At 58.6% G+C, this 26,995-nt stretch overlaps 1 protein-coding gene across 4 annotated transcripts in view; it reads left to right on the forward strand.

The window, feature by feature from the left end:
* The window catches only part of DPH1 (diphthamide biosynthesis 1), a 60,797-nt gene that overhangs the window by 9,874 nt on the left and 23,928 nt on the right, over positions 1–26,995 (forward strand). The window lies entirely within an intron of this gene.

Genomic DNA, 26,995 nt, shown 5'->3' on the forward strand with positions numbered 1-26,995 from the left:
GGCAGCTGTGATTGGCAGAGCCTGGGCATGCAGGTTCTCCCGGCTGCTCACAGGGGCCCACAGAGAGGCGGGGGGACCCCTGTCCCCATGCTGCTTCCCTCCCGATTTGCTCCGCGGCCCAGAGAAAGCAGAAGTGGAGGGTGAAGAGCTGAGCAGAGCACTCGGCTGTGCGGGGGCAGCAGACTGAGGCACCTTGCAGAATTTAGAGTAATCTCTTTTCCCCCTGTGCATTTTCCCCCCCCTCTTTTCCCCCTGCTGTACCCGCCTCCCTGCTCTGCCCCCTTCCCAGCTCCCTCTGTTTGCACATGGTGAGTGAGAGCCAAGAGTAGGCGGAGGGGTCATGACGCTCACTAGCATATTGTCTGCCTGGTGCAGTGGGGCTGGGGCTGGCTTCCCTTCCCACCTGCCCGTAGCCAAACAGCTGCTAAAGCGGGGCTTGGCGGACAGGGCCAGAGCAGGGCACCCTCCCAGCTCTGCCAATAACTCCCCCTGCACAGCTGGGAGGGCTGCGGCGTGGCTGGGTGACCAGCCCCTCTGCCCCCAGCTTGCCGTGCCTGCTGCTTGTGGCTCTGGGCTGTGTAGGTGCCAGCTGGGCTTGTTGGCAGCATCGTTCCCCAGCAGGCTGGTGGCTGCTCTGTGGCCACCTGCCCTGCCCTGCCCTGCCCTCTGAGCCCGCACTGGTGCCCGGGTGCTGCGTGCCTGGCCATGCGGGGGGAGCAGGGGGAGCTGGCTGAGTGTCTCGCCGTCTCTGCTGGCCTCTGGGACCTGGGGAGCGCCCCGGGCTGGGCCTCAGTCTCAGCCTGCCTGGGAGCTGCCAGTGTCCCCGGGCCTTTAAGAGACTGTCCTGCACTGCAGGGAGCTGCTTTCATGGCCCAGCCTCAAAGGCAGCGGTTTAAGGGGATTCTTTTATCTGCGTGAGCCTGAGCCCCTGTGCACAGCGCAGCCTGCCCGCCCTGCAGGGCTCTCCTGCCTCCCAGCCAGCCCGGCTGGGGCCTCCAGGGTGGGGCTGCAAATGGAGGGTCCTCTGGGATGGGAGGAGAGAGGGTTGTGGGGGGAGTTGTGTGCGGGGGGGGGCCCATGGGTGGGGGCTTTGTGCCGCGGGGATTCTGTGTGTATATGTGGGGGGGGCCATGGGTGGGGGCTTTGTGCCGCGGGGGTTCTGTGTGTATATGTGGGGGGGTGCCCACGGGTGGGGGCTTTGTGCCGGGGGGAGGGGGGGCGGCTTTGTGCGCAGAGGTGGGTGCGGGATCTGTGGGGAGGAGGGCAGCTCCAAAGTAGCAGTAAACACAGGAGATGCTTCCCATCCATCAGCATGCGGGCGATGTGGGGGTTGCTGCGAGGCTGTTCGGGGTGGGGGAGAGGCCGGGCAGGCAGCGGTGCTGGATGGGGGAGAGGGGAGCAGCGACACGTGGCATGCAGGGGTCACTGGTCTGTGGCGCTTCCTGCCCAGACGGGCCCACGCTGGGGGCGGCGTGGCCTGGCTCTGGTCACTGAGGTGCTGGGGCTTGTGGCCAAAGTGGGGCCTCCGATGGAACCAGGGGCTGGGATGAGGGAGGAGGTGGCTGAGTGTCCGTGACAGCCCCTGGCCTGCAGCTTGGGAAGCGCTGGTGCTGGTCGGGATTGGGGTTGTTGGTGCCCCCGGTGCCACGCCGCCCCCGGTGCCATGCCGCTCCCTCCCCCCCGGCCGCCGCCCCCTCCCCCCGGTGCCACGCCGGCCCTGAGCACCCCTCCTTGTGCTGTGCCAGCCTATTGGGTGTAACTCTGGGAGTCTGAGGCCTGGTCTACACTTGAGACAAGTTGGCCTGGCTACACGTGGAAAACGTCCTGCCTTCTGTGCGTCGTCAGGGCGAGTGACCCCCGGAGCCGCAGCCTGGGCGTGGTTAGGAGCCTTCTGCCCATCGCTGCGGCCGGCGCTGACTCTCGGCTGCAGCCCTTGCAGTGTAGACACTGCCTGGGCCTGTGCTGCTCAGTGTGAAACCCTGGACGCCCCTCCGCCCCTCCCTCCCTCCCTCCCTCCCCGAGGACCCCGCCCCTCACTCCCCAAGTTGCTCCCGCAGGTCAGGAGAAAACTGCATTAGGTGAGGGGTTAGAGCGACAGACGGCTGTTCTTGGCCTCCTTAGTGCCTGGCTCCTCGTGCTATTAATATTTATAGCTGGTGCTAATGTGGAAGCTTAGCTTGGCCGCTGCTTTGGCTGGCCCTTTTCACCCAGCTGCCTCGGCTCCAGACGTGACAGAAATCGCTCTTCTGCCTGCAGCAGCGTGGTGTGGGTCCTGCGCCAGGCCGGCGAGCTCCTCTGCACACGTGGGAACGGCCCTGTAGGACTGCAGGTTGCTGAGGCCCAGTCACATGGGGAGCCTGTGTGACGACGCGGGACTGTTCTTAATGTTTCCTCTGAATACTGTGGGGGTGCCTCAGTTTCCCCTATGGAGTTCTTAAGTCTCTAGGTGGTGGGGTAAGGGTGTATGATCATTGCAGAGCCCTCGAGGGCAGGTGTGTGCAGGGGTCTGGACACAGAGAATGGCCGACACCCTGTTTCCTGGCAACTGATGGCCTGGGCCCTTCCCCCCTGCCAGGTGAGAGCTGAAGGGTTGGAGAACAAAGGAATCAGGCGACCTCCTGCCCTGGGAAAGGGACAAAGCCCAGAGGAGGAGGGGCTGGAGAGAGTTTCAGTTTGGGGCTGGCTGGGGACATGGAGTGAAGGGCAGACGTGGTTGTCTGGCTCACTGCCCCCCAGAATGGACCCAGCTGAGGGATCCTGTTCTCTGCACCTACAAGCTCTGTGTTAGACCATGTTCCTGTCGTCTAATAAACCTCTGTTTTACTGGCTGGCTGAGAGTCCCGTCTGACTGTGGAATTGGGGGGCAGGACCCTCTGGCTTCCCCAGGAGCCCCGCCTGGGCAGACTCGCTGGGGGAAATGCACGGAGGGGCAGAGGATGCTGAATGCTCCGAGGTCAGACCCAGGAAGGTGGAGCCGGGTGAGCTGTGTGTCCTGAAAACGAGCTGCTCACAGGAAGGCAACTGCCCCAGAGTCCTGCCTGGCTTCATGGGGAGCAGTTCCAGAGCATCGCCCAGGGACTCTGTGACAGCCTGTTCGGAGCCTGCCCCATGCCCAGGACGGACGAGATCCTAGACAAGTTGGGGGCCCCGTTACCTCACCAAGGGCTACTGGCCAGCGCCTTTGGAGCCAGATGCCGGGTTGAAATCTGCATTCATCACCCTTTTGGGGCTCTGTGAATTCCTGGACCTGCCTTTCGGCCTCAAGGAGGCGCCTGCCAGCGCAGGTTGGATCAGTTACAGAGCGGGAGGGAGCACTTGGCCCTGGCATCCATTGATGACATCTGTGTCTTTAGCCAGACTGGAGAGAAGTCTGTGTCCCAGGTGAGGAGGGGCCTGCTGCACCTCCAGGAGGCAGGACTGACTGTAAAGGTTGGGAAGTGCAAGGTGGGGATAGCAGAGGTGTTGTACCTGGGCCACAAGGTGGGAAGCAGCCACCCAAAGCCAGAGCCAGCCAAGCTGGAGACTGACCTGCTCCCCAAACCAAGGAGCAGGTCCAGGCCTTTATGGGGATGGTGGGGCACTACCGGAACTTTGTACCCCATGTGACGAAGCGGGACTGTTCTTAATGTTTCTTCTGAATATTGTGGGGGTGCCTCAGTTTCCCCTATGCAGTTCTTAAGTATCTAGGTGGCGGGGTAACGATGTGTGATCGTTGCAGAGCCCTCGAGGGCAGGTGTGTGCAGGGGTCTGGACACAGAGAATGGCCGAAAATCCTGTTTCCTGGCAACTGATGGCCTGGGCCCTTCCCCCCTGCAAGGTGAAAGCTAAAGGGTTGGAGAACAAAGGAATCCGGTGACCTTCTGGCCCCAAAAGGGACAAAGCCCAGAGGAGGAGGGGCTGGAGGGAGTTTCAGTTTGGGGCTGGCCGGGACATGTAGTGAAGGGCAGACGTGGTTATCTGGCTCACTACCCCCCAAAATGGACCCAGCTGAGCGATCCTGTTCTCTGCACCTACAAGCTCTGTGTTAGACCATGTTCCTGTCGTCTAATAAACCTCTGTTTTACTGGCTGGCTGAGAGTCCCATCTGACTGCGGAGTTGGGGGGCAGGACCCTCTGGCTTCCCCAGGACCCCGCCTGAGCGGACTCGCTGTGGGAAGCGCACAGAGGGGCAGAGGATGCTGAATGCTCCAAGGTCAGACCCGGGAAGGTGGAAGCTGGGTGAGCTGTGTGTCCTGCAGACAGGCTGCTCACAGAGAGGAGACTTCCCCAGAGTCCTGCCTGGCTTCGCAGGGAGCAGTTCCAAAGCATCGCCCGGGGACTCCGTGACAACTGGTGGGAGCAGTGGGATCTACTGGACCCCGTGGATGGCGCTTCCTGCAGTAAGTGACTGGGGAGCAGTAAAACGAAGGGGGATTGACGAGGACCAGGCATGCTGAAGGCTCAGAGAGGAGCGGTTTTGGGGGGTGGTTAACCCCTGGGAGTGTGTGACCAGCGAGAAGGTGTCACAAAGTCCCCAGGCGACGCTCTGGAACTGCTCCTTATGATGCCAGTCAGGATGCTGGGGAAGTCTCCTTTCTGTGAGCAGCCTGTCTCCAGGACACACAGCTCACCCAGCTTCCAGCTTCCTGGATCTGACCTCGGAGCACTCAGCATCCTCTGCCCCTCCGTGCGCTTCCCACAGCGAGTCCGCCCAGGTGGGGTCCTGGGGAAGCCAAAGTGTCCTGCCCCCCAACTCCGCAGTCAGACATGATTCTTAGCCAGCCAGTAAAACAGAAGGTTTATTAGACGACAGGAACATGGTCTAACACAGAGCTTGTAGGTGCAGAGAACGGGACCCCTCAGCTGGGTCCATTTTGGGGGGCAGTGAGCCAGACAACACGTCTGCCCTTCACTCCACGCCCCAGCAGCCGCAAACTGAAACTCCCTCCAGCCCCTCCTCCTCTGGGCTTTGTTCCTTTCCCGGGCCAGGAGGTCACCGGATTCTTTTGTTCTCCAACCCTTTAGCTCTCACCTGGCGGGGGGGAAGGGCCAGGCCATCAGCTGCCAGGAAACAGGGTGTTGGCCATTCTCTGTGTCCAGACCCCTGCACACACCTGCCCTCGAGGGCTCTGCAATGATCATACGCCCTTATCCCACCACCTAGAGACTTAAGAACTGCATAGGGGAAACTGAGGCACCCCCACACTATTCAGAGGAACCATTAAGAACAGTCCCACTTCGTCACAGAAGGACTGTGCAGTAATGGGGTCCCCCTGGGGACTGCGGGGAGCAGTCTCAGGGGCGGAGGAGCCTGCGGCTTGGCCCTGGCAAAGAGGTGGTGACCTCAAGAAGGGCTGGCACACTAGGGGTTCTCCCTGGAAACCATGGGGAGCTGAGAGCACACAGGCCTCTGAGTCCACAACAACTTGAGAAGAGCGGAGTGATGGCCTGTCACCGTCTCCTTAAGAAGGACATTATGACCCTGTGCAAAAAGGAAGGGTTGAGCATTGGAAAGTTCACCAAAGTAGAGTTAATCGTGCAGCTGGAGGTTTCCACGGTATGCATCTGATGAAGTGAGCTGTAGCTCACGAAAGCTCATGCTCAAATAAATTCGTTAGTCTCTAAGGTGCCACAAGTACTCCTTTTCTCACTGTAAGGAACAGATTCCTGACCCCAAACGGGGCAATAGCAGGATCTGGGAGCAGCTGGAGTGGTGGCCAGGCATCCCCAAGACTCCTGTCCCTGACCAGACGAGGGTCTTCATGATCGGGTTCCCCAGGGTTCCCCATTGGGGGATCGGAGACGGACGGGATTGGAGCTGAGTCCGAGAGAGCAAGAGGACCGTGGGAGACAGCGAGAGCCCGAGAAAGAGCTGCAGAAGCAGCAGCAGCATGAACTGGCAGTGGGGGAGTGGGGAGGGCTAGGGGACCCCCCAGGGGTGAGTGGGGATAGACCCCGGGGGGCCAGTTCTGCAATCAAGCTCAAGACTAAATTGCTGCCCCTGGTTAAGGGGTGGGGGATGTGGATGCCCACCTCACTGCCTTTGAGCAGGCTGGCGATTTGAACCAGGGGGACCCTGCGGAAAAGCCCCGGTGTCTAGCTCCCTTGCTGGGTCCCAAGGCCATAGACTCCGTCAGCCAGATGGGTGGGGAGGTGGACAGGCTCCCACTCCTGACCCCAACCTATATGTCTGTGTGGAGTTTCCTGGGGCCAGGCCCCTCGGACCCCCAGTGGGAGCAGAAGGTGATGGTCAATGGGGAGACATTCGTGGGGTGGCGAGATCCTGGGACAGAGAGAACTGTTGTCAGGCCCCGGGTGGTGCAGCCTCAGAGGCTCTGTGATCTGGGTGAGGGTCCCAGGGACGAATCCCCTCGCCCTGCCTATGGCCCAGATCCCTGTGCAGACCCAGGAGGGGTGGGGCTGGCTGGCCGTTGCGGTTCTCCATGATATTGGCTGTGGGAGACCCTGTTGTGGGGTGACTGTGTCTCTTTGGGACAGGATCCAGGCCTTGCTCTGGTAACTGTGGATGGTTTCAGTTTGAATCCAGGGAACCAATCGGTGGAGAGGGAAATGGTCAGTGAAAATGCAGATGACCTGGCTGGCAGCAGGGAGGAGCTTCTAGGCTCAGAATACCTGCCTGCCTGTAACCAGCCCCCTGGGGCTGGGTGGGACAGAGAGATGCTCCCCGCCCCTTGCACACCGGAGAGGGGGACTCAGGGGGCTCACACTGGCTCTGATGCAGTGAGGAAGGCAGCGAGCTCACTGCCTACCCCCACTGGGACAGCAAGGACAGCGCTGAGCACAATGGGAGCTGAGACCCCAGCTGAGTGGGGGGAGACACAGGCAGGGCAGGGGATCTGTTGGGAGTGGCAAGGTGCTTGGTAAGGAAAGTCTGGATGAGCCCAGGCAGCCTTGTGAGCTGATGGCTGTGTCTAGTCAGCAGGGTGGGAAGGCGAGGAGAGTGGAAGTTGAGTGTCCCTGGACCTTCCTTACCTGTTAGCTGGGTGGAAAATTGTGAGAGTGAAGGAAACGTGCCTGTGTCTGTCAGGGGTATTGACTTGCCTGTGGAGCGAGCTACCCTGATCTCCAAGCAGTTGTCTATGACCAGCCTTGTGTGCTGGGACCAGGGGAATGAGATCCCAAGCTGTGTGTCTGGGAAAGGAGAAAGTGTGTCCGGCTCTTCTTCGTCTGTGGAGCAGACAGAAGGGGCCTTTCAGCCTGTGATGGTTGAGGGTACTGCAGTTGTTTCAGAGCTGGTTCTGGATTCAGCTAAAGCCCAGGAAGGGAAGGGTCCTAAGTTTGTGTCTGCTCGGGAGAATGGCCCTGTAACTAGGTCGCATCCAGTTAGTGTCTCTGTAAAATCCCAGAGACCAGACAATTCTGGTGCTTGTATTTTCCCTGTTGCTAGTGTGTTGTTGGGAAAGGGTGTAGCAACTCTGTCTAATCAGGGTGAGATCCTATCCAGGGCACAAGTAGAGCAGAAAGGTGATTTGATCGTGTTACCTACTGTGGGTATGGAAACCTGTAGTAAGAGGGAAAAGATTCCTGAACTTGTATGTCGCAAAGGGAAGGAGAATGCTTCTAACCTTTTATCTAGGAAGTCTGTAATTTTGCCTGAAAGGGGATGGTGTAGGAATCCGCCTGATGGACCAGAGGTAATTCTGGATGTAAGTGAGACCCAGAAAGAGTCTGTTGTTGCTCAGGAAAGTGTTCCTCTAGAGCAAGCCCTAGGGAAAGAGGATAAGAGCAGAATTTCTGTTAGGGGTGAATTGTTGCATAAAAAAGCCCTCCGGAAAGGAATCCTCATGGAGTCTTTGCAAGCAGTTTACTGCAACTGAAGGGTGTGAAAGTGATTTAATCAAGAAAGTTTCAGTTCCTAACAGCCAGAAATTTTCTGTTATGAATGGATCCACTGACTTTCCTGTTGAAAGATCCAGTGTGGAGAGCTTTGAGAAGGTCTCAGATGGAGTGAAAGCTGTTAAGAAAGTTAAACAGTCCTATAACCAGGTGGCTGTGTTTGGCCAGTTTGTTGGGGAAGACCCAATCCCAGTTTGACCCCCTGGGCTTTTGGGGTGGCCAAAGGGCACAGGCCCCATAAACCTTCCCACATGCGGCCTGCGAGTACTATCGACAACCCCTGACCTAAGGGAGGGTGTGATACTGGAAGGGCCTGGTGTAACTCCCACCAAGGAATGGGAGAGATGCTGGGGCATCCATGGGAACATTGGTGGCTTCAAACTTCCCCAGGTCACTGGCTAAAGTGACCCTGCTCAGTTCGATCTCGAAGGGGGGAGAGATGTGACAAAGTGGGACTGTTCTTAATGTTTCCTCTGAATAGTGTGGGGGTGCCTCAGTTTCCCCTATGCAATTCTTAAGTCTCTAGGTGGTGGGTTAAGGGTGTATGATCATTGCAGAGCCCTAGAGGGCAGGTGTATGCAGGGGTCTGACACCCTGTTTCCTGGCAACTGATGGCCTTGCCCTTCCCCCCTGCAAGGTGAGAGCTAAAGGGTTGGAGAACAAAGGAATCCGGTGACCTCCTGGCCCGGGAAAGGGACAAAGCCCAGAGGAGCAGGGGCTGGAGAGAGTTTCAGTTTGGGGCTGGCTGGGGCCATGGAGTGAAGTGCAGACGTGGTTGTCTGGCTCACTGCCCCCCAAAATGGACCCAGCTGAGGGATCCTGTTCTCTGCACCTACAAGCTCTGTGTTAGACCATGTTCCTGTCGTCTAATAAACCTCTGTTTTACTGGCTGGCTGAGAGTCCCATCTGACTGCGAAGTTGGGGTGCAGGAACCTCTGGCTTCCCCAGGAGCCCCGCCTGAGCGGACTCTCTGTGGGAAGCACACAGAGGGCAGAGGATGCTGAATGCTCCGAGGTCAGATCCAGGAAGGTGGAAGCTGTGTGTACTGAAGACGGGCTGCTCACAGGAAGGCAACTGCCCCAGAGTCCTGCCTGGCTTCATGGGGAGCAGTTCCAGAGCATCGCCTAGGGACTCCGTGACACAAGCCTTCATGGTGTTCTCAGATGCTCTAGATACAGGGCTGGGCGTGGTGCTGATGCAGACCAATGCGAAGGGGGAGAGACACCCCATTGTGTACCTGAGCAGGAAGCTGCTGCCCAGGGAGCAGAAATATGCGGCCATCGAGAAGGAAGACCTGGCCCTGGGGTGGGTGCAGTCGTATCTATTTGGGAGGCACTTTACTGTGTATACTGACCACTCTTGTCTGACGGGCTGCACCAGTGAAAGGGGCTAATGCTGAGCTCCTGCAATGGAGTCTGACCCTCCAGGATTATGAGATGGTGGTGGTCCATGGGAATGCACGTTATAGCTGATGTTTTGTTCCGGAAAGGGGGACCTGCACTTCCCCAGGCCATTAGCTGAAGGGACCCCGCTCAGTTCAGACTCGAAGGGGGGCAGGATGTGACGAAGTGGGGAGTTTTTGTAATGTTTCGTATGATTATTGTGTGTGCCTCAGTTCCCTGTGAACTGCATGTCTAACCAGGCCAGGGAAGGAAAGGTGTTGATCTTTGCTGAGATCTCTAGTGGATCAGATGCGACTGTCCCTGGCTACCTGGGCCTAACCAGTGGCCAGACAGTTTGTGACTTCTGTCACTTGAGCAGGGGGAGGGAGGGGTTAGAACATTCACACCCCTGAGCGACATCGGTTTTGCTGACTGGCTACACTTGAGACAGGTTGGCCTGGCTACACGTGGAAAATGTCCTGCCTTCTGTGCTACAGAGTATGCATAGCCTAAGCCAGGGGAGGTGGCGGTGGCAGGAAGTTTGTGGCCTGTAACCACCCCTTCTCAGGCTTGAGAGCTGACAAAGCAGGGCTTGGCTGGGGAGCCTGGCTAGCACTGGGGGTAGTGCTGGGGATGCCCTTTCTCTTGGAGTCTGGACTGAGTCAGGGCCCCAGCGTGGTGCGTACTGGGAGGGAGCATCCTAGGGCTGCCAGCTGGGCATGTGGCTAGCAGGGCCTCGCACTGAGCAAAGGGCCAGGAGTTGTGAGACCTGGTTCTTCCGTTAACACGGGCTTGCTGGGTGGCTTCAGACGTCACCGCCCTTGTGGGCTTGGGGTCCGGGTTGTACTCTTGTCCATGAAGGAGGGACACAAACATGCTGTTTAGCAAACCCCTCACTCCCCAGGGGGGCTCTGCCTTCCTGCCGCACGGGGAGCATCTTGTGCTGTCCTTGGCAGGGTTTGCAGGGGAGAGGCTCGGGAAAGCTCCCACTCTGCTGTGCACAGAGCTAGCCCTCCAGTTAATTGCTAAGCAGGAGCATGCCCAGGGACCATGCGGGCTGGCTCGCTCTCCATGCTTTGAAGACTAGGATTACAATTCAGGGAAGTGCTCCAGTTATGCTGGGATCCCAGGGCCCTTTCTTCCGGCACTGCTTGCGCGCCCCATGTCTTTGTTTCAGATTTATCTCTGTTGTGGAGCTGACATCTGTTAAAGGAGTTGCTCTGTGCCCAGCTGCATTAGTGAAAGGAACAGCCGAGCGCCCGTAATCACTACAAATGCACCACCCCGAGGAGCCCAGGGCCCCTGTCTGTCTGTCTCTCACTCAGGTGGTGCGTCTGTCTGTCTGCTCCGTAGCCATGCTGTGAGGGACGGGGGCGTTCTCAGATACTTCTGTTACCCACATCCTTTCCATGGCTGGGGCTCAGAGCCCCTTGAAAAGCCCCTAAGTCTCTCCCCCAGCAGGTGAGCAGGGGGCATTCCCTGTCCCTGTTTGTGACCAGCACCACTTGTCCCTGTGCCCAGCGCTCTCTGCCATGGCTGAGCCCCTGGGGCAGCTCCCAGCATGGCAGGAGAGGGCCCCTCGGGCCCCCAAGGGCTCTCTCCTGTGACAGCGTGGCTACTCGGTGAGCTGGGAGCTGCTGCTGGGGTGGGGCTGCGCTGGCGTGGGCAGGGAGCAGCTTGCAGAGCACAAGAGGGAAAGGAGCTGACAGCCTGGAGCCCTGCAGGAGGAGGGCATGTGCTGTGGCCCGCAGCCCCTGCCGTTTGGGGTGAACAGCTAGGGTCAGCCCCGCAAAGGGGTCTGGTGCTGAGAGGGTGGTGCAGAGTCGTGAGGGGCGGGTGCTGGGGGTACCTGAGCCGCGCTGCCTTCTGGGGGCTGGATGGGGCTAGTGTGCCGGGGTCGGCAGACAGGGGAGGTCCCCCTCAGCTGCGGCGCTCTTTGGACTGGATGTGACGCAGGGGGCTGGGTCCCGGGCTCCCTCTGAGCAGACTCTGATCCAATGCTGTGCGGGGACCCTGGTGCCCTGAGCCTCACGCTGCGGTGGTGGCAGGGAGCGGGGAGCATGTGGACTGGGGGACTTGGAACCGTCTGCATGGATCAAAGGCTTCTCTGCTGAGACAGTTTGAACACAAGCGCTGAATGCTGATCATGGTGGCTGACAGGGAAAAGTTAACCAGGAGCCCAAACAAACCAGTGCAGGGGGCCCTGCGTGGGGCAGCATGGAGCGGTGCATGGGCCGCTCTGAGCTCTCAGCCACCGCAGGGCTGTCGTGGGGGCTGCCATGGTAAGGGCTAACTGCATCACTGTCCAGTCAGTCTGCATGCATCCCCTCCAGGGCACTGGCCCTGAGCCTCTCCTGCTCTGACTGGGCACAGTGCCCTGCGAATGCCCAGCCTGGATTGCGCAGCACTGTGAGACTCCCCTGCGGGCGCCATGAGCAACAGCACCAAACAGCTCATCAGTACAACACCCTAGCCCTGAGGAGCGCTGCAGAGGGCTGTTATCACAGCACGACTCTGTGTCCATAGCCAGGTAGGGCCATCTTATCCAGACACCCTGCTGCTGGGCTTTGGGGGAGCAGCCAGCACCCCAGCCTCCCTCCTCCCCACCTGCTCTTCAAAGGTTGCCCTTGTTATCTCCCTCAAAGCTCCTGGTCTGCCGGGGTGTCCAGACCCTACTTAAACCAGAGTATGTCCCCTTCTTGGAAATGGATTGATAGATTATAAAGCCAGAAGGGAACACTGGTGGTGTAGTCTGACCTCCTGCACAACACAGAGCAGAGAATGTCCTGAATTCTTTGGTGTGTCCTTCAGAAAAACTCCTAGTCTTGATTTGAAAATAGCCAGGGTTGGAGAATCCCCCAAGACTCTTGGGAAATTGTTCCAGTGACTAATTACCCTCACTGCTAAAATCTTACACCTTATTCTAGTCTCAACACATCCGGCTTCAACGTCCAGCCATTGGCTTGGGTTAGATCTTCCTCTGCTGGATCGCAGAGCCAATAATCTATGTTTGTTCCCCATGTTGGTACTTAGAGACCGGGATCGTCACCCCTGAACCTTCTTTCCAAGTTAAGATTGAGCTCCTTGAGTCTGTCACGATACAGCAGGATTTCTAATCCTTTAACCTTCTCATGGCTCTTCTCCGACCCCCCTCCAATTTATCAACATCCTCCGTGAACTGGGCACTGGAACTGGACTCAGGATTCCAGCAGTGCCAAACACAGAGGTAAAGTAACCTCTCTGCTCCTTGAGATTCCCCTGTTTGTGCCTCCAAGGATCAAATTAACCTTTTTGGCTACAATGTTGCCTGGGGAGCTCAAGTTCAGAAACTGTCTGGTGTGACTCCCACGTCTGTTTCAGAGTCCCTGCTTCCCAGGAGAGAGCCCCCCAGCCTGTGAATATGGCCTGTGTTTAGATGTAGGTCTTCACATTCAACCATAGTGAAACTCCAATTCCTGAGTGATCCTGATCACTCTGTATCGGTGACCTGTCCTCTTCATTATTGCCCAATCCTTATCTTGGCTGCAAACTTTCTCAGCAAGGAGTTTGTCGTCTTCCATGTCACTGATGAAAATGTTAAATAGCGTAAGATCAAGAACCCATTCCTGTGGGGCCCACTAGCAACACATCCGCTTGATGTTGGGGTCCTGTTTACAGTTCCAGGGTCAGTCAGCCAGGGTTTAATCCGTTTAACGAGGGCCGTGTCAGGTTTGTATCATTCTACTTTTTTAATCAAAATGTTGTGTGGTACCAAGTCCAAGTGGTACCTTTACCCAGCAAACCAGCCAGCCCAGGGCAGGGCCTTGTCTACAGACCCAGCCTCATCCTACAGTGCTGAAAATAGCCATGGAGACATGTATGGGTGGTTATCGGAGAGAGCTGCCTGAGTTCCGCCCTCCTGTCCTGGCCACCCCTGTCGGAATTGCTCCCTCTGTCATCATGCAGCAGCCAGCATGCACAGTCCGACCGAGGAACATGCGGTATCCTCACAATACAGGCTGATCCGGGAAGGAACGACTTCCCTGGGAAAAGCCAGAAGCAAAGGGCAGCACATTGGGGTGCCCAGAAAGCTGCAGCAGCCCCAGTGTTGAGACACCGGAGCACATGCTGTGAAGGCTCTGGCCATGGGAGATGTCCTGGGCATGGACTCTGCCCCCGTGTGGGGCTGCTTCTGCCACCCACAGCCAGAGGCATCCGCTCTAAGCCCCTGCTCCCTGCTGGTAGCCCAAGTGCTGTGGGGGCGGGATGGAGACCCCCTAGCCTTCGCCATCCTCAAGGCTATCCGAAGGGGCCTGCACTGTCATGGGGGCAGTGGAGAGGGATGTCTGAGGCACTGGCCAGCCCCGCTCTCCCAGTGCCAGCTGGGGGAAGGGCCCCAAGTGTGAGAGATGAACGTGAGGGGCTGTAGGGAGAAAGGGGCTGGTGGCTCAGACTGGGCAGCATGGCAGTGAGAGGCTGTGCCGTGGCTGTGGGATCCTTCATAGAATCATAGAATATCAGGGTTGGAAGGGACCCCTGAAGGTCATCTAGTCCAACCCCCTGCTCGAAGCAGGACCAATTCCCAGTTAAATCATCCCAGCCAGGGCTGTGTCAAGCCTGACCTTAAAAACCTCTAAGGAAGGAGATTCTACCACCTCCCTAGGTAACGCATTCCAGTGTTTCACCACCCTCTTAGTGAAAAAGTTTTTCCTAATATCCAATCTAAACCTCCCCCACTGCAACTTGAGACCATTTACTCCTCGTTCTGTCATCTGCTACCATTGAGAACAGTCTAGAGCCATCCTCTTTGGAACCCCCTTTCAGGTAGTTGAAAGCAGCTATCAAATCCCCCCTCTTTCTTCTCTTCTGCAGGCTAAACAATCCCAGCTCCCTCAGCCTCTCCTCATAAGTCATGTGTTCTAGACCCCTAATAATTTTTGTTGCCCTTCGCTGGACTCTCTCCAATTTATCCACATCCTTCTTGTAGTGTGGGGTCCAAAACTGGACACAGTACTCCAGATGAGGCCTCACCAATGTCGAATAGAGGGGAACGATCACGTCCCTCGATCTGCTCGCTATGCCCCTACTTATACATCCCAAAATGCCATTGGCCTTCTTGGCAACAAGGGCACACTGCTGACTCATATCCAGCTTCTCGTCCACTGTCACCCCTAGGTCCTTTTCCGCAGAACTGCTGCCTAGCCATTCGGTCCCTAGTCTGTAGCGGTGCATTGGATTCTTCCATCCTAAGTGCAGGACCCTGCACTTATCCTTATTGAACCTCATCAGATTTCTTTTGGCCCAATCCTCCAATTTGTCTAGGTCCTTCTGTATCCTATCCCTCCCCTCCAGTGTATCTACCACTCCTCCCAGTTTAGTATCATCCGCAAATTTGCTGAGAGTGCAATCCACACTATCCTCCAGATCATTTATGAAGATATTGAACAAAACCGGCCCCAGGACCTAACCTTGGGGCACTCCACTTGATACCGGCTGCCAACTAGACATGGAGCCATTGATCACTACCCGTTGAGCCCGACAATCTAGCCAGCTTTCTACCCACCTTATAGTGCATTCATCCAGCCCATACTTCCTTAACTTGCTGACAAGAATACTTCCCTGCAGTGTGAAGGGGAGGGGGCTTCCTGGGGTCTGGGACTCTGAGATCAGGCTGCAGCTGTCCGTCTTGTGGCCCCAGAGCCTGGCCCATTAGGGCTTGGCTGTGCCCAGGGGGACCATGAGTGAAATGAAGACACAGTTAGCGCAGTTCCGTGGCTGCCTCATGACAGCCTGAGCATAGAGCTTTGAAATGTACAGAGCACTTACAGAATTGATCGGTGCAAGGCCTCGTTAATTAGTCTTAATAGGTTTGTCTTTATCTACTTCCTAACAAACTGCACTTCTCCGTGCAAGGAACAGGAGCTTCGCCCTGAACGGCTGGAGCGAGAGCAGACCGGCTTAAATGCAGGCACCATCTCTGGTCTCAGGGCTGGGCCATGACCCCGCTGCGCTAGGCCGGGCCCAGGGGTGAGGCTGTGGGATGCTGGCTCTGCTGGGCTTGGCCGTGGTCCCGCTGGGCTGGGCTGCCCGCAGTGCTGTGAACGCCCTGCGGCTGTGGCTGAGTCGAGGTCTCTGTCGGTCGCAGGCTGGGCCGTGCTCTGAGCACCCTTGGGAGCTGCGGTTCCTCGGCTCGCTGCCGCCCTGCGTGGGAGCTGTGTGCTGTGGCGCTGTTCCCGAGGAGCTGGCAGGGGTGCTGCCTGCTGGAAATCGCATCATGATGTTATCTCGGAAAGTTCCAAATTGGCTCCGTTGATCAGGGATGATGTGATTTGGCTGAGGGGAGCTATCCCTGGAGCGGGGTGTGGGGGGAGCATGCGAGTCAGCCCTGCAGGAGCTTGGCCAGGCAGCTGCTGGAGAGACTGTACAGTCGAGCCCTGCCCGGGTCCCCACTCAGGCTGGCGGGTGCAGTTGCCAGCCAGGGTCTGTTCACAGGAACCCCTTCAGCTGGGCGTGATTCTACCCAGCCAGCCCCCCAGCTGGGTCAGCCACTGCACCGCTTAGAGCAGGTCTGCAGTGCCATGCGGAGCTGTGTGCCCAGGCGGAGTGACCAGACAGCCAGCTCCCTGCTCTGGGGCCCGCGGGGGCTCTGGGCAGGGGCTGGAGCAGGCTTATCAGCGGGGCTCTTGTTTCCTTGTTAATAAGCTCCAAGTATTAGGGGCTGCGGTGGCTAATCCCTGTCTCTTCTCTGTGTGACCAGCTCCTGGTAATCACAGGGGACCCCAGCAGCTCTGGCAGGAACCTGGGCTCCCCAGCTCCCTCTCTGCCCCCTGGCCATCTCTCCTCTTAACGCTGTTCTCTCTGAGCAGGCAGGAGACCTGCTGCAGCTGCAGATTCTGCTCTGGGGCTGGGGAACTCCATGGGCCTGCGAAGTTCCCATTCACCACTGTCCTGGGAAGGGTGGCCCAGCCCTGCTGCTCCCTGTGTTGCTGAGGTAGCTCAGGGGGGTGCTGGTAGGCTGCCAGCTGGTGCTTCTCCTGTCCCAGCCCTGAGGGGAGAGGGCCCAAGGGCTCTGCATGGGCAGAGTGAGCCCTGTGTCCTGCGGCAGAGCCCCCATGCAGCACAATCTGTGGAGCAGCCCAAATGTTTCCCGATGGCCCCCTGAGCCCTGGATTGTAATAGACTCTGCCCCATGGTGCCCCCCCCCCCCAGCTTGCCAGACTGCATGGAGGGGGGAGGCAGCAGCTGGGAGTGCATATTGTGTGTTAGCAATTGGGGGACGGGGCGGGGCGGGCAGCTCGCTGGTCTTGGGCGGGGTGAGCCTGGGGCAGGGAGCTCGTGCATCTTGATGGGCATCCAGTCTGAAAATCCAGGGCCTGTTCTTGTCCCTGTGCACTGGCTGGAGCCTCCAAGGGGCCAAGCGAAGTTGCGTTGTACTGGGTGGGCAGGGAAGAGTTAAGCAGGGTCTGCGCTTGCTGGGAACGTGGCCTGGCTGGTGCGTGCAGAGCAGCAAACGGCTCTGGTGCAGCTTGAAAGACCCCGTAAGCCAGAAAAGGGAGATAATGAGGAGCAAAAAAGCTTCTGACAACTGGCTTGCGTCTGAAACTCTCCAAGATGCCTCAGCCAGTCAGTTCGGCCTCCTGGGGCCCGTCGGCCCTCCCAGCCTGGGGCTCTACGTCAGATACCAGGGCAGATGGGCTGGGGCAGAGGTGGCTCCGCACCCACCCAGGCAGTGCCGGGGCTGAGCAAGCATCCTGAGCTCACCAGCTTGGCCAGGAGTTACTCTTGGGCCAGGGTGCCGGGCTGGAGGGATTTTCTGGGGCAGTCCCCCACTTCTCCCTGGCCCAGGAGCTGACGGCAGCTCCTGCCCCTGCAAGATGTCCCTGTGATGGCCCTGCTGAGTCACCCAGTGGTGTTCTGTTGCCCAGACCCAAGGCAGAGCTCGCTGGTGGCCCTGAACTGTTCCCTCCGTGGTGCAGGGGACTTTAATAACCGTCATTAACCGCACAACAGCATCGTTAAGAGAGAATGAAGTTCTCACTTCACTGGAGATGCTGCAGATCCCTGCCCAGGGAGTGATGGTGCAGGGAGGGGATCGTACCCGGGGATGGGGGGCGAGTCCCACCCGGTGCCGTGGGCTCTGAAACCACCAAGCCCTGACCCTGGCATTGCAGTGAGAGCTTGCTCCCACCCGTGGCAGATCAGTTCTAATCGCACACACCCCTGCCGGCCCCCAGGGCTCCCCAGACTCTCCTCTCCCTCAACCTCTGGCCATCAGGAGCCACCTGCAGGCCCCCACCCTGTATGCCTGCCCCTAGAGCTTCTCTGTGTTCCCCTCTCAGGACTTGCCTTCCACTGTGCCTGGCTGGCTGGGAGCAGGACATGGGGCCCTGCTCCGCCCCCAAGGAGCTGGGGGCCGCTGCACTGTTACAGCTCCCAGGCTGAGGGGCTAGGCCCGGGGCCTGGAGGGTTGGTCTTGGGGAGGCACAGACCTAGGCGGCTGTGGGAATCTCCAGTCCCCTCATGGACACTGGGTCTGGGGGCTCCTGCACACATTAGAAATAGCAAAGGCTTCTCTGGCCCAGCTCCCAGTTGAGGCTGGCGCCCGCCGTGCAACTACCTGAGAGGGGCCCCCGTGCAGGGTCCCCGTGTAGGAACCAGAGGAGCGACCCCCCCACACTCCCTGTGTGGGGAGGAAGGTTGGGGGCTGTAAGTGGGAGGGTGATGGGGTGGGGGTGCAGATCCAGGGCTCCTCTTCCTGTGGGGCGGGCGATGGGGTCGTGCCAGCAGGACTACGGGTGGCCCCGTCTCGCAGCAAGACCCACTTGCAGCCTGCAGATGCTCTGGGGCCATCTCGGTCCCAGGCTCCGCGCACAGATTGTAATTGCCCAGCTGCAGCAGCACTGTTCCAAAGCCGTTTGCAGTAAAATTGCAAGCTCATTATTTTAATTACGTGCAGCCTGCCTGTGTTAATGAAGTTGGAAGCCCGTTAACATGGCTTGGTGACTAGTTCCACGCTAATTAAATGCATTTTTCTCTGGTTCTTCAGGAGGGAATCCACTGCCCAGGACCTTCCAGCCAGCACGCGCCTGGGGTGGGAGCAGACACGGGCTGCGGGGCTCTGGGGAAGGGGTTCCATGGGGGCTAGGGGTGGAACCTGGAGCCCTGCTGGAGGGGGCTGTGCCTTGTCTCTGGGGGGGCGGAGGGAGACCCCAGTGAGGTGTTTGCACCCTGGAGCCCATCACACCTGAGCTCCCATGCACGTGGGGCCTGTCTGGCTCCCCACTGCCCCTCTTGTCTCGGGGCCAGTCCCTGGCCCTCATTCTGCTGCTGGTTGAGGCAGCGTTTAAACGGGCGCCTCCTGGCTGGGGAGATGGCAGGGAAACCACCACTGCCCAGCGGCCTGGCCCCAGGCCCTGCCCCTGTGCCCAGCTCTCCCCTGCTGTGGGGTTCAGTGCTGTGTCCGGACGCCCCAGGCTGGGCAAATGGGCTTGTACCTTGTAATCAGCCACTGATTACATATACCCACCATATACCCTGGCCATGTGTGTTAGTTCCCCAGAGCCTCTGCTCCCTGCCCTCCCCGCTTCCCCATGCTGTCAGCTCCTGCAGGGGCAGAGCTCTCCGTGTTTGCCTGGCCTGGCTTCCTGCGTTCCCTGTCTGGCCGCGGTGCTGGCTCGCTCTGCAGCGGCTGGGCCCAGTCGCTCTGAGCCTACCCGGCACAGCACAGTGGCGTTAATACACGGAGGGAGAGGGCCCTGGGTGGGCACAGGGGGAGCAGGACAGATTCCAGACACCCTCCCCAGCCTGCAGTGCCCTGTCCCCCCTTTCTTGCCTGGTCCTCGTAAGCCCCGGGCCCCAGTCGCTCTCAATGCTCCCAGCCTACCTGAGCAGCAGAGCCCAGTGCCCCGACTAGCATCAGTTACAGTGAAACGCGGAGACGCTCGTTAGAGCTCAGCTCCGGCCGCCCTGGGCTCCGCTGGGAGAGACGTGCCAGGTTGAGGGTGCACCCCGCTGGCGGGGGTGGTGCTGGCTGCTGGGGAGTGGCGGAGGAGAGGGGGCCGTGCCAGGGCAGGCTGCTGAGAAGGTATGGGGGAGCGGTGCCTTTGGCGTGGGCTGGGGAGCTGGTCCATACGCCGTCGGCACTAGGGGGGCAGGAGTTTCCAGCCAGTCCGACTGTTCCGGGGCCAGGGTGGGCTGACTAATTTCTTGGCCCAGCTGTGTGACCAACTTTCCAACCGTGCACAACCGAACACCCTTGCCCCGCCCCTTCTCTGAGGCTCCACCCCTTCTCTGAGGTCCTGGCCCCCTTACTCCATCCCCCCTCCCTCCGTTGTTCGCTCTCCCCCACCCTCACTCACTTGCTTATTGTTACCGGGCTGGGGAGGGTCCGGTTGAAAACCCACTCCCAGGCAGTACCAGCCCTTCGCTGCGTCCTTCTCACCCACCCGGGGCTGGATGGCTCGGAGACGGTGCCACGGCTGCCCGCACTGCCCCTTGTGGGGCCTGGGCTGCCAGCCCTGGGAATGGCCCGGAGGGCTGGACTGGGCTGTCGGGCCCTTCCCCTCGCCGCTGCTGGACTCAGCTCAGGCTGGTACTGCCTGGGAGCGGGTCCCACCGGAGCGAGGGGTCTCGGGCCGTCTCGCGGGAAGCACCGCAGCTGGCCCCTTGCTGGCCACCTCAGCAGAGCCGTCCAGGAACAAAGGGGCTGGGCAGACTGAGCCAGGCTCGGCACAGGGCTGTCCTGTCCGAGCGGCTGCCGGCTGCGCTTCGCCGCCAGCCCAGGACTCTGGGTGTCTGTTGTGTGCTCTGGTTAAACCTCTTTTCTGCCTGAGCGTGTTGGGTCGGGTGGCTGCTTCATGAGGCTCTGAGGAGGCTCTGCCTGTTCACCCCTCTGCTCCCAAGAATGCGCTGAAGTTGACCCGGCCATGCTGGTCCCCGGGGGGCACCCAGCCTCTGTCAGCCAAGGGATCAGGAGCTGCTTTGGGGACTGGTGTGAAAAGCAAAACTGCAGTCAGAGTAGCGTGGTAAGAAAACCCGGCACCAGCGAGCGACAGCAGCGTGCCAGGCTAGTGGCCGGCCCTGGCAGCAGGGTGGGCTGGCCCTGTCCCAGTGCACATAGCTCTGAGCTCCCCCTTCTCCTCTGCCTGGAAATCCGCCCGGCTGCCCTCTAGGCGGGGTGCTGGGCAGCATCCCCTGAGTTTGGGGTTGTGGTGCTGTGCCCCCAGGCCGGTGTTTGGGGGTACCTGGGGGGCTGATCGGGGCAGGTCTGTGTGTGCTGAACGGGGCGCTTAGCAGATGGCCTTTGGGAGGAGATAGGGGCTGAGGGGGAAGAGGAGAGAAACGAGGTTTTTCACACTGAGCTGGAAGATGAATAACCTCCCTGAGTGTTCAATATTCATGAGCTCCCTGCTGAGTGGGTGGGAGAGGTTGTGCTGGAGGGGGTGGGGCGACTGCTGTATAATTCAGGGCAAAGCTGCTGTCCTGGCCCCAGAGCAGTAGGCTCCTGGCAGGTGGGTTGACACTCTGTGGGGTGCCCTGGCCCGCTGCCCTCAGCCCCAGGCCTGGCACAGAGCAGGCGGTGCTGGTGCCGGTCGGAGGGCGCGAGGTGGGTCTGCTCTGCACTGGGTCAGTTCAGGTGGACGCTAATTGAAGTTTCCTTTCTCTGTAGCTGGATGAAAGGCTTGGGCAGGCGGCTGAAACAGCCAGGGGAGCCTCTGGCCCTCGCCTGGGATCTGTCTTGGGAGGTGGTTATTGCTCTTCCCCAGCTCCAGCCACCAGCAAGGAGCCAACGCACTGCAGTTCCCCGCTGGGCCAGGGCACAGGGTGTCTGCCGCAGGAGCATGGGCATGGGGCTGGCAGGGTCCTGCTCCTCTCCCACTCTGAGCATGGGTGGGCAAGGCTGGCCTTTCCTACCTTGCTGGGCCATGTGCCCCTTCCTTCCTCTTCCCTGCACCCCTGGCCCCATAACTGTGTCCTGCTCCCAGGCTGGGGCAGTCGCAGAGCCGAGGGGGTCGGGGGGGAGGCTGGGTACTCAGGGCAGGTCCCAGGACTGCTTCCTTCCCCCCCCACTGCCCCCACTCCTCTGGGAGTCACAGAGCCGGGGCCGGGTGGAGGCTGGGTACTCAGGCAGGTCCCCAGCCTGCTTCTTCTTCCCCCTCCCCCCCACTGTTTCACTTTCTTGCTCTGTGCCCCCAGGGACTTTCTCTGGGGCTTGGGCCAATTTACATACATTTTAATCTATCGCTCTGAGTCAGTCCTCCCCAGCCGGAATCTTAAGGAGATGAATAATTTCCCACTCTCCCCGCCCGTCCACGAAGTGGAGTTTGATTCATGTTAATTTCATCCCCGCTTATTAGAGGAGAGGCTACGGGTCCGGATTGGCTGGGGTCGAGAGCCGCGCTCTGGAATCTCCGAGGCTCCCCTGGAGTCAGGGGCAGCCACTTGCTGGGTGCCCCTTGCCCGGTGCCCCTTGTGCGCGCTGTGGGGGAGGGTGGCAGGTGTTGCCCTGGGTCTGGAAGGCCGCAGTCCCCTCGCTGCAGGAGCTGGATGTTTCAGGGCAGGGGAGCTGCCTGGAGTCTGGGCCTTCCCAGTATGACACTGTGTGTCATTGTCCTTCTGCAGACAGGTTTGAGGGTCGCTAGCATCCCGTCAGGCCATTCTGGGCCCAGGGCTGCTGCGTGCCAGCCCGTGGAGCAGGAGCTGGGAGGTTCCCTGCAGAGGGGTGTTTTTCCCCTGAGCAGGAGGAAGGGCTGCCCCACGCCTGGGGGCTGCTGCGTGCAGGGAAGGTCTCGCTGAAGATGCAGTCCCTTTCCCTGCCCCGGCACTGACGCATGCGATTGAGCTGTTAATATTCAGCACGCTCTGCGATTTCTCCCCCCGCCATCTGGCCGGATCTGCCCACAGTTTCTATTCTCGAGTGGTACGTAGCACCCTGCCCCGCTCTCCATGCGGCGTTCGCAGTGTGGCATCATGCTGGGGAGCTCTGCCCTAGCAGCCTGGGGGCCAGTCCCTGCATGACTTTGATGGGGGTCATCAGTGAGTTACTCTGCTCCAGAGAGCTGGGTGCTCAGCCCCCAATAGCCCCCTGCTGTGGCCTGTGCCAGCGGGCGAGCAGTGCGGGGAAGCCCCGCGGGGACGGTTCCTTGGGAGCTGATCCCATGGAGCAGCGGCCTGGAAAGCAAGCCAAGGGTTGGAATGAGACAGTGAGAGGCACCCTGGTTCCTGCGCCGAGTGCAGACTGGCCCTTCGCTGCGTCCTTCTCACCCACCCGGGGCTGGATGACTCGGAGACGGTGCCACGGCTGCCCGCACTGTCCCTTGTGGGGCCTGGGCTGCCAGCCCTGGGAATGGCCCGGAGGGCTGGACTGGGCTGTCGGGCCCTTCCCCTCGCCGCTGCTGGACTCAGCTCAGGCTGGTACTGCCTGGGAGCGGGTCCCACCGGAGCGAGGGGTCTCGGGCCGTCTCACAGGAAGCACCGCAGCTGGCCCCTTGCTGGCCACCTCAGCAGAGCCGTCCAGGAACAAAGGGGCTGGGGAGACTGAGCCCCTCACTGTGAGATGGGCCCTCCCTGGGCAAGGCAGGGCTATGCCTGGGCCCTCCCGATCTGTCTCCTTTCCCAGCACCGACCCGCTGAGCCCTGTCTGGGGGGAGCCAGCTCGCTGCGCTCCAGCCCCGTGGGGGAGGCAAGGCGGGAGGGTGGTGCAGTGAGATAGGGCCCAGACAATAGGAGGAGAGCGGCTCCTGCAAGTGCTCAGTGAAACCTGGATGTAAATAAGGAATTAGCATATGGTTTAACCAGCCCCTTCAGGCAGGGGCTTTGTCATTACAATACCTGCTTTCCTAATTAAAATACCACAGCAGCTCCCTGGGCATGCGGCCAAGATAATAATCCCTGGACTGGTGCAATAAAATACCTACAGAGGTGGTGCCTTTAAATCACAGACCAGCCTCTGCCTCTGGCACCAGGCCTGTCACAAGCCGCCCCACCCTGGCCTCGTGGGTGCCAGCCGGATGGCTGCACTTCCTGGCGGGTTCTGGCTCTGCTCCGGCTGTGTGGGACCGGGAGCTGGGCACGCTTTTCCTCCGCTGAGGCTCGTTCCAGGAGCAGAAGGCGGGCGCTGACGGGGAGCTGTGTGACTCATATTTCTCTCCAGGTGCCACCTAACCAGCAAATGCTCCTCTAATGGTCCAGCACCACATGTGGGACAGTGCCTGGGACCCTCTAAGGGCCCCAGTCTGCTCCCCACAGACGCAAGCGTGAGGTGTCATGGGCATGCTGGATGCAGGGGACGCGGGGAGCCTTGGGTATGCAGGCTGAGCAGGGATGGCGTTCAGACCCTTCTAGCAGTGCCAGGCGTGCGGTGGGCACAGTTGACAGGACCTTAATGTTTCCTCTGGATGACCGCTGTAAGGAACAGATTCCTGACCCCAAACGGGGCTATAGCAGGATCTGGGAGCAGCTGGAGTGGTGGCCAGGCATCCCCAAGACTCCTGTCCCCGACCAGACGGGGGTCTTCACGATCGGGTTCCCCATCGGGGGATCGGAGACTGACGGGATTGGAGCTGAGTCCGAGAGAGCAAGAGGACTGTGAGAGACAGCGAGAGCCCGAGAAAGAGCTGCAGAAGCAGCAGCAGCATGAAGTGGCAGTGGGGGAGCAGACAGGCCTAGGGGACCCCCCAGGGTGAGTGGGGATAGACCCCGGGGTGCCAGTTCCGCAGGGAACCTCGAGACTAAATTGCTGCCCCTGGTTAAGGGGTGGGGGATGTGGATGCCACCTCACTGCCTTTGAGCAGGCTGGCGATTTGAACCAGGGGGACCCTGCGGAAAAGCCCCAGTGTCTAGCTCCCTTGCTGGGTCCCAAGGCCATAGACTCCGTCAGCCAGATGGGTGGGGAGGTGGACAGGCTCCCACTCCTGACCCCAACCTATATGTCTGTGTGGAGTTTCCTGGGTTCAGGCCCCTCGGACCGCCAGTGGGAGTGGAAGGTGATGGTCAATGGGGAGACATTCATGGGTGGCGAGATCCTGGGACAGAGAGAATTGTTGTAAGGCCCTGGGTGATGCAGCCTCACCAGATGCTATGGGGCTGTGTGAGCTGGGTGAGGGTCCCAGGGATGAAGCCCCTCGCCCTGCCTGTGGCCCGGATCCCTGTGCAGACCCAGGAGGGGTGGGTCTGGCTGGTCGTTGGGGTTCTCCAGGATATTGGCTGTGAGACCCTATTGTGGGGTGACTGTGTCTCTTTGGGACAGGATCCAGGCCCTGCTCCTGTAACTGTCGAGGGTTTGAATTTGAATCCAGGGAACCAATCGGTGGAGAGGGAAATGGTCAGTGAAAATGCAGATGACCTGGCTGGCAGCGGGGAGGATCTGCTAGGCTCAGGGTACCTGCCTGCCTGTAACCAGACCCCTGGGGCTGGGTGGGACAGAGAGATGCTCCCCGCCCCCTCGCACACCAGAGAGGGGGCTCACGCTGGCTCTGATGCAGTGAGGAAAGCAGCGAGCTCGCTGCCTGTCCCCACTGGGACAGCAAGGGCAGTGATGAGCACAGTGGGAGCTGAGACCCCAGCTGAGTGGGGGGAGACACAGGCAGGGCAGGGGATCTGTTGGGAGTGGCAAGGTGCTTGGTAAGGAAAGTCTGGATGGGCCTAGACAGCCTTGTGAGCTGATGGCTTTGTCTAGTCAGCAGGGTGGGAAGGCAAGGAGAGTGAAAGATGAGTGTCCCTGGACCTTACCTGTTAGCTGGGTGGAGAATTGGGACAGTGAAGGAAATGTGCTTGTGTCTGTCAGGGGTATTGACTTGCCTATGGAGGGAGCTACCCTGATCTCCAAGCAGTTGTCTATGACCAGCCTTGTGTGCTGGGACCAGGGGAATGAGATCCCAAGCTGTGTGTCTGGGAAAGGAGAAAGTGTGTCCGGCTCTTCTTCGTCTGTGGAGCAGACAGAAGGGGCCTTTCAGCCTGTGATGGTTGAGGGTACTGCAGTTGTCTCAGAGCTGGTTCTGGATTCAGCTAAAGCCCAGGATGGGAATGGCCCTAAGTTTGTGTCTGCTCAAGAGAATGGCCCTGTAACTAGGTCGCATCCAGTTAGTGTCTATGTAAAATCCCAGAGACCAGACAATTCTGGTGCTTGTATTTTGCCCGTTGCTAGTGTGTTGTTGGGAAGGGGCATAGCAACTCTGTCTGATCAGGGTGAGATCCTATCCAGGGCACAAGGAGAGCATGAAGGTGATGTGATTGTGTTACCTACTGAGGGTGTGGAAACCTGTAAAAAGAAGGAAAAGATTCCTGAACTTGTGTGTGGCAAAGGGAAGGAGAATGCTTCTAACCTTTTATCTAGGAAGTCTGTAATTTTGCCTGAAAGGGGATGGTGTAGGAATCCGCCGGATTGGCCAGAGGTAATTCTGGATGTAAGTGAGACCCAGAAAGAGTCTGTTGTTGCTCAGGAAAGTGTTCCTCTAGAGCAAGCCCTAGGTGAAGAGGGTAAGGGCAGAATTTCTGTGAAGGGTGAATTGTTGCATAAAAAAGCCCTCGGGAAAGGAATCCTCATGGAGTCTTTGCAAGCAGTTTACTGCAACTGAAGGGTGTGAAAGTGATTTGATCAAGAAAGTTTCAGATCTTAACAGCCAGAAATTTTCTGTTATGAATGGATCCACTGACTTTCCTGTTGAAAGATCCAGTGGGGATAGCTTTGAGAAGGTCTCAGATGGGGTGAAAGCTGTTAAGAAAGTTAAACAGTCCGATAACCAAGTGGCTGTGTTTGGCCAGCTTGTTGGGGAGACAAGGTTGTTGAGAAAGGGATGTCTCCATGCTGATTCTGTAAGTGAACAAAAAGAAAAGGAGTACTTGTGGCACCTTAGAGACTAACCAATTTATTTGAGCATAAGCTTTCGTGAGCTACAGCTCACTTCATCGGATGCATACTGTGGAAAGTATAGAAGATCTTTCTATACACACAAAGCATGAAAAAATGGGTGTTTACCACTACAAAAGGTTTTCTCTCCCCCCACCCCACTCTCCTGCTGATAATAGCTTATCTAAAGTGATCACTCTCCTTACAGTGTGTATGATAATGAAGGTGGGCCATTTCCAGCACAAATCCAGGGTTTAACAAGAACGTCTGTGGGGATGGGGGGGGGTAGGAAAAAACAAGGGGAAATAGGTTACCTTGCATAATGACTTAGCCACTCCCACTCTCTATTCAAGCCTAAGTTAATTGTATCCAATTTGCAAATGAATTCCAATTCAGCAGTTTCTCGCTGGAGTCTGGATTTGAAGTTTTTTTGTTTTAAGATAGCGACCTTCATGTCTGTGATTGCGTGACCAGAGAGACTGAAGTGTTCTCCGACTGGTTTATGAATGTTACAATTCTTGACATCTGATTTGTGTCCATTTATTCTTTTACGTAGAGACTGTCCAGTTTGACCAATGTACATGGCAGAGGGGCATTGCTGGCACATGATGGCATATATCACATTGGTGGATGTGCAGGTGAACGAGCCTCTGATAGTGTGGCTGATGTGATTAGGCCCTGTGATGGTGTCCCCTGAATAGATATGTGGGCACAGTTGGCAACGGGCTTTGTTGCAAGGATAGGTTCCTGGGTTAGTGGTTCTGTTGTGTGGTATGTGGTTGTTGGTGAGTATTTGCTTCAGGTTGCGGGGCTGTCTGTAGGCAAGGACTGGCCTGTCTCCCAAGATTTGTGAGAGTGTTGGGTCATCCTTCAGGATAGGTTGTAGATCCTTAATAATGCGTTGGAGGGGTTTTAGTTGGGGGCTGAAGGTGACGGCTAGTGGCGTTCTGTT

This window comes from Eretmochelys imbricata, chromosome 17 (genome assembly GCF_965152235.1).
Source record: "Eretmochelys imbricata isolate rEreImb1 chromosome 17, rEreImb1.hap1, whole genome shotgun sequence".
In the NCBI taxonomy this organism is placed as follows: domain Eukaryota; kingdom Metazoa; phylum Chordata; order Testudines; family Cheloniidae; genus Eretmochelys; species Eretmochelys imbricata.